The following is a 7,871-nucleotide window of genomic DNA, read 5'->3' on the forward strand; positions in this document are numbered from 1 at the left end:
CATTTTGTATCTCTTTGTGACATTTTGCATCTCTTTGTTGACATTTTCTTTCTCTTTGTGGACATTTTCTCTCTCTTTGTTGCCAATTTTGCATCATGCAGATGTATTGCGCTTCGTAGTCATTTTTCATCTCTTTGTTTATGTCTTGTGTGACTTTACTACATGACTTATTAGAATCAAAGGTAACTAACATGTCAGTTCAGAAACATCCCTTGCAGGTGTGTGTTTCAGGAGTGATAGTTACTACAAGAAAGGCTGAATTTGTCACATTAGGCTGAACGCTGACATCGTAGTTTGGGTGGCTCTGGTGGATACTGATCTTCATTAGATTAGAAAACTTTATTAATCCCCAGTGGGGAAACTCATTTGCCACCCAAAAACTCATACAGACGACACAGTCCACAGTACACAACACAGTCCACAGTACACAACAGACAGAAACACATTACAAAGGATAAATAACACCAGACAATGCCATATAATACATGATCGACATCAGGAAGATAAAAACCTCTAAAGGTGTAAAAATCGGACTGCTGCTGGAACGAAAGACCTTCTGATTCGTTCAGTAGAACACCGAGGCATCCTGAGTCTCTCACTAAATGAGACACCGTCCAATGGAAAAACATGAAACAAAGTTACAAAAGTTACTTTTCATGAGCAAACAAAAAAAAGAAGAAATTCAGTTTTGTGAAAATGCATCTTTCAGTTTACCCGGTGGAGTTTTCAAACGGTTGTTCAGCTTAAGGAGGTTCATTACTCAACCCATGAAGGAGCACTTTATCATTCAATTCATCTGAAAAATGTAAAATCCTCACTAAATTCATAAAGCAGCTGAGCACTGCAGTTTTAAGCAAACATTACTCCATCAGAAGAAATGCTACATTTGTTTGTGACTATTCTCAGGTGCAGATTAATACGCATTTGGTGCATATCTGATTCAAATCAGCAGGAAGTTGTATGTGGAACTGATTCAGAAATAAGCTACAGTAACCATGCTAGTGGGTGGTGAAGGAACAGGTGCAGCTCAATGCAGCTCTATGGCACAGAGGAATAAGACAGTAGCATAGAACACTTGTTAGTTGGATCATTCATCATGAGTCTTTTTGATAAAAATGATAAAAATATAGAATCTCACCAGCTCATCCTTTGACTCTAACGTGATTCTCTATTGTGCACCATTGAGCCCCTCCTTTTGAGCTTTAAAAAAAAAATCTATACTGCACAGACTGCTTATTACACCCTATTCATCTTCAAAGCTTCTCCTGCAATTGTCCTGAATGATCACTTCGGGGGGGGGGGGGGGGTCAGCTCACCCCACTTATAAGCACCACAAGCCCCCTCAGATTGTTGCATGGCCTGATGAAGCAGCAGCTGATGTGCATCTGTGGGAGGCTGATTGTCACCGTCTTCACACGCAGCAGTGTGCGATGTTCCTGCGATGGTGTGAATCCGCCAGTACAAGATGCAATCCAGCTGTCCACCGTGACTGCCCACAGTATCTCCACCTCTAACACACACAGCATTTTAACACATTCTCCTCCACACACTCCCCCCCCCCCCCAGCCTCAAAAAGACAAGACAGCCTGGCCTCCTGTCTCTTACCTTATTCCATCTATTCTCCCACGTAGCGCTGTGTGAGTGCACCACACGGAGGTGGGGAGGAAGCGTGCTGCAGGCTTCCACAGCCAAGAGGAAACATCACAGACGGATACACATGGGCTCATATTCAAGTCTACTTTTATTGATCATTGCACAGCAACATTTACTTTCTTTTCCACCCTGGCGCTCCTGACAGTTCGTCGATTCAAACAAAAGGAGATGGCTTCCACGCCATCACTTATCTTTCATTAGATTATAGGAGACACAGAAATCATTATTTTAGACATAATGGCACATAAAGGCTGAAAAATGATGTGTTTTGGATATGGACTGTTGACGTTTTATCTCAAATGATGGTTTCTATCCTAATATCTAATGTGCTATCCTCTCAGCTGCTAGCTTTTTCAATAAACTAAATGGAGCCTCAGACTTGGCTAATGCCGCCTCTGACCAGCGAGTCGGGACAAAGAAATTTGTTTTTAATACAGGAAAGTAGAGTTTTGACCTCTAAATGTAACTCAGCACCACAGGCAGCCATAATATCATCAGTGGTAATGGCGGAAAATGGCATAGAGGGGAATCAAATCAACAGAGGCGTGATGGATAGATGGAGGGAAGTTAAATAATGTCTTCCTTCACCCTCTGTCCCTTCCTCGCATGCGGCTCTCCTCCTGGGTCCATCTCGCTGAATTATCATACTTGGATGCTGGAGCACTGAGAGTTGGTTATGGAAGTGTTGCACATTTGCGGGGAAGGATACATGCGAGAACATGCAAATAGGCCGCTGCATTAGCATTTGATATCCTCGAGGCAGCGCAGGCCGTGCAATGCCAAGATGTGGCAGCGCGTGCGTGTGTGTGTATGTGTGAGCTCGCGGTGAAATCGGCCGCAGCGAGATAGTGATCCACTCTCTCCGGGCGCCTTTAACTCTCCAGCACTGAGTCTAATTTCACGCAGCAATAAGGCATGGCCACTAAATAACACGCGGCCAGAATGTAAAAAGAAATCAAATACTTGAAATGCAGATGTCACACAATTCTTCCTGAATGGGGAAAAATACAGCTTGCCTTGCAGAAAGTTGATTCATGTCTAATTCAAGGATTAATAGAAATTAAAAACAATTTCACAGCCCACTATAACAGGAGTGCTCATTTTATGGTAAATCAGGCTGTAACAATTACATTTGTTGGAGGAGTGGGTGGTCTGCGGAAGCTGTGTACGCCAGCGCGCAATCAGCAAAGCCTTCAAGTGGGTGTCTTCGATGTTAGAAAATAATTACATAATGCAAAGTGATTCAATATGGAAAAAACAAAAGTCCCCATGAAAGGAGAGTCAGTCTCTGGTTATTGTGGATTCCCAGCGAGCAGAATGTCTTCGCTGACCAGCTGCAGTCTGAGTCCAGTTCCAGTGGGAGTGTGAGCCAACTCCTCTCTTCCCAGCACTTTATCAGCTGGCTCCTGTGGGTCAGGAGCCAGCTGACCCCCCCCCCCCCCCCCCCCCCCCCCTTCCTACCTCTCCTCCCTCCCTGCCCAGAGCAGAACTAGGCCTCGGGCCACTCCTTTCCACAGGGTGACCGGGAGCTTCGTCTGACCACCGCCTCCTTCATGCTGCGCTGCTCCGGTGCACGGCTTCACTGCAGAGAGAGACAGAATCACAGGGGAGTCACCTGGACGAGTCCACGCGCAAACACAAGTCCTCCTCTACTTCACGGCCATTTGATGACGGATGAAGAGGAAGAGCTAAAAGAAAAGCGCCCACTTTTCAATTTAATGTTTAAGCAGTGGTTATTGTAATTAAAGGTAATTTTCCTGCCAAGTAGCACAGCTCTTCAAGAGGAGCAAGGCAATATTTTTTTAAGTAAGACATAATTACTGGCGAGGCCAGTGATTTTGGATTATTGCATAAATATTTAAAGCTAATGTGGTCACAGCTCTCAGTTTTCGAGTGTTTTGCTCGAACATAACAGCCAATGAGAACCAAAGACCAGACATATATATCTTTTATACTTCAAGGCGAGTCTGAAAACAATGAATAGTTTTCATTATTCAACAGTCAGATTTTGCTCTGAGGGACTTTCGTGAAAAGAATTCCAATGTGCTGCTTAGTCAACACAGTCACAGCCTAAAATGTGTCAGCAGTCGAGTCAAACACATTCTTCAAACAAGCGAGTGACCTTTCCATCAGAACACATCTCGAACTGTTCTTAAACGGTTCGTTATCCCGCTTCCCTCGACTAAAATGCCAATGACGCTTATGTTTCTCAAACTCTGGCCACCAAGCATTACTTTTCGAGCCTTCATTTAACTTTTTCCTGCCTTCGAGGCACGGACAGACAGGACGTCAGGAGAAAATCCCTCTGACACCTCTCTCCTGCTGCTGGTTCCATTTCGGGAATCGCCAGAGTCCCCTCGCTCCCCGTTTTTTTTTCCCTTCTGTCAAGAGAGCCGTGAGCTACGGATCCTTATTAGTCACTTTCCCTGAGACCGGCGTGGTGTTCTCCCTCGCTCAGACTTGCTGAAGGCAAGCACGGCCACACACCGATTCACAGGCGCTGTCAAAAGCCAGGCGACTTACAGGAGCCGGGCAATCATCAGAATCAACCAACCTTTGAAATGCTGTGAATACCACCAACGTGCTGCTGCAGCATAATGTTACACTGGCTAAAAAGGCCCGCAGGCATCTGCAGCCATGTTTCGTGCACAATGGTCTTTTGGGGGAAATGGAAGAAGTTAAAAAGACCATACCAGTGGTTATGAATGTTTATGGATATTACCTATACACTGTGTATACTTCACATAACAGCTTGAGATGGCTATTTCATGACAGGGGAAGATTTGTCAGTTTTTTTATTTGGCGCTGCATGCAGGGACTAAAATCAGCAAATATGAAGCTACAACCTGTAGCCGGTTAGCTTAGCTTAAAGACTGGAAATAGAGTGGAACTTCTAGCTTGGATCTGTCCAAAGGTAACGTGGTGAAGTGTGAAAACAACAACACAACAATTGCCAGTTTTACAGGGAGGTATGAGACGGACCATTTCCTGGTTGGGACCAGTTGCCAGGCAATCAGAGGAGAATACTGGAAGTCACCGGTGGTTACTGGTTACCTCCACCCCAGACTGTGTTAGTCTAACTCACTGAACGTAGGCGTGGGTATAAGGCTAGCATTGGCATTCTCCTCCCTTCCGCTATCTGATTTGCGAGGGCGCCGTCGCTGCATCCTGTGCTTAGTGCCGCCCAAGACGGCTGTGATTGGTTTAAGAAAATACAAACAAGCCAGAGCGTTTTCTCCCCCTGTACCAGAATAATAATGTGTTGGGCCACACCTTTCTGTAGCGCTGGCACGGCACTGTGGACACAATGACCAACGTTTTAGCGCATCAGTTTTTGTGCACATGAAGCCGATTTTGTTACATGCTACATGGGTAATTTCTAGGGCTGTACGAAGTAGTTTGAAGCTTCATTCATAACGTTGACATATAAATTATTACTTTTAATAATTTAGCGTGCAATAGTTCACCGGCTTCCACCTTCTCTTGCCGTGGCGGTCTCTGTAATTTTCTAAATCCAAAAGTCAAAATTTATTTGACAGTTTATATCTAACAAAATAGTCAGCGTCAAACCGTATTTGTTGGCGTTTAGCCTTTTAAAAAATAACATTTTCACTGCAATCGAATACTGTTTACTCGCCTGCATGCACCTGTATTAACGGGGCAGTCTAGCAGCAATCTAACAGCACCATAAATTGCATTTACAGAACCACAAATACACTAAATCAGACGTAGCCTAGCATGTTGTTACTTTTTTGATAGAGTACAACAATGCAGTGAAGCACAGAGAAAGCAAGAGAACAAAGAGAAAGTAGTAGTAGTAGTAGCTGTTATTCTGTCCAATCAATATCGTGTTGAACGTCAAATCGTCCTGAAGGCTGAAGCGTCATATTAACTCTACATGACAAGAGCGAATTTCCCAAAATGTTTAACTATTCCTTTAAAATGGCTGCTGTCTGGAGCCAAACCTCCGAAGATGTGTGGTAACAATGAACGTGGCAACAGGGCAGGATTCCAAAATGAGCTCTGTTTGCTACAAAAATAATGAATGTTTGACAAATGAAATTAAATAAAGAAGCTGGATTTGTTTTCTGTGATAGATTACACATTTCATGCGAGTTTCAAGTCTTTACAAACACACAAACTAATGGATGCCTGGAATGTAGAAAAATCAATCAAGACGCAAGTAACGTTCAGTACGTTAATGGGCTGAAGGATGCAAAAAACCAGCAGTGTGGCTCTTTAAAATGGAAAGAAATGCGGCGGCGAACCAACCTGAGGTTTGTATGGTCTTCACTTCTGCAGACTGTCAGTCTCCGGGCACTCCGTGACCGATAGCTGTGCCTGAAGGAAGGACAGACCCCAAATCAATACCCTGTCTAAAAACACCGGGAGAAACTTGAGACAGATCATGCAATGTCTACAGGAGAAGATGTGCTCATGCAACTCAAGCTTTCTTTTTTCGGATAACTTTGTACAAGCAGAACCTTTTAAATATTACAGTAAGCAACCTTTACACAGCAAATAAAGAAAGTAACAGCAGCTCAACGCTGCAGAAGATATTGACATAGATTTGGCTTTGTTCATTTTAGCAAGAGTTGCATTAACACTATTCTAATATATTTTGTTAGTACACAGTAACAGTTATTTTGGTACATAAAATCCACTACTGTATGATATTGGAAGTTACGTTTTTCTTACTTTTGGGTCTATTCTTTTTTTGTTGCCATGACTGTAATGATATTTTAAGAAAGTGTACGCATTTACCAGCAAGTTTATGTCAATGGATAAACACACTAGGAAATTAAACATTTAGGGTTAGGTTACCTTTACAGTGGAGTTGTCTAGGTTATAACCATCCTCTCCATTGCACTGCCATTACTCTGTACTAAAGTAGCCATCGCGCCAGCGTCACTCATGACAATGAGGGCTAGACCTGAATGGTGGTTTGAACTCAGTTAATTTTCAGCTATAAAAGCAATTCTCATTAACGATTACGACCACAGGTAAGAGGATTGAAAAAGTCTTATACATACCCAGGCATTCAATGCTTTAGAACTCTATACACATTAGGAAGCTATCCAGGTTATTTTAGAGGTCTTACCTCTGGGTCCTTTTTAAAAAGTATAGAAAGAGAGAGAAAGAATAAGTTGTGCTCTTTTGGTAATCAATCAAGACATCATTTAGTAGGGTTAAAGTCTTCAGACGTCAATACATTCATTTAGATTTAAAATGCGGTTTTGAATGAGAAACAAATGAAAACACCTGCATCTGACTGCTGAAGGTTGTTTAAGAAAAGGCCATTTCAGAATTTTACTAGGACAGGAAACAAATAAAGCAAGTTAAGTTTCATAAAAAACAAACTAAGCTTTATTGACAAACTGCTGCAAAACATCTTTTGGACAGATTTAGTAACCTATTTAGGCAAGCTTACACATGTAGCATAATGCATTTTATGGAGAGGGTACAGATACTAGTGGCAGAATAAGTACAGTTAGGATGTTTTAAAATATGTACAAGAGTTCGGATTGAGCTGCAGGATCCCTTCTCTGTAGAAAGAGAAGACCCATGTGGAGATTTGTGTCCCAATCCTTCTTTGTGTACTTTGTGCATGCAGTTTATAGAGAATCAGATCACAGAATGAAGACCTGGACTGTTTTTAGCAGAACACGAGGCCATCTCGCTCGGCCGTGTTTTCAAACATTTTGTCTTCAGAGTCTTCAAATTATTTTTTGAATATGTATGACAAATTGAGGATATGAGGACAGACCATCTCAACAGTGTCTATTAGGGCTATATTTCAAAACTCTAAGGACAATGACAAATATTGCTGCCTAAATCTAAATGGACAACGTTTTAGAACTATTTAAAAACAAACCATCATCAAGAATGAATTGTACTGATTCCATTAACATTGATTCTTTAACCTTCACTTAATTTATGATTTTTTTTTTAATCTATATTACATAATTGAAAGTTTAAAAGGTATTTTATTTGGCTATATTAACAGAATTTTGAAATGTAGCCTAAATGGGAATCTGCAACTGACCCTCGACAGATTCTTTGTATTTAAAAACAATTAAAATGGATTCCTTAGACAAGCGGATAACGAGCCATTAATTCCACTAGAAAGGACTTCTCCCAAACAGTTTAAAAATGTAAGATCAACAATGCAAAAAAAAAAAAAAAAAAAAAAAAAAAAAAAAAAAAAAAAAAAAAAA

The sequence above is a fragment of the Anarrhichthys ocellatus genome, unplaced genomic scaffold (assembly GCF_004355925.1).
Source record: "Anarrhichthys ocellatus isolate YVR2014 unplaced genomic scaffold, GSC_Weel_1.0 scaffold14, whole genome shotgun sequence".
Classification (NCBI taxonomy): Eukaryota; Metazoa; Chordata; class Actinopteri; order Perciformes; family Anarhichadidae; genus Anarrhichthys; species Anarrhichthys ocellatus.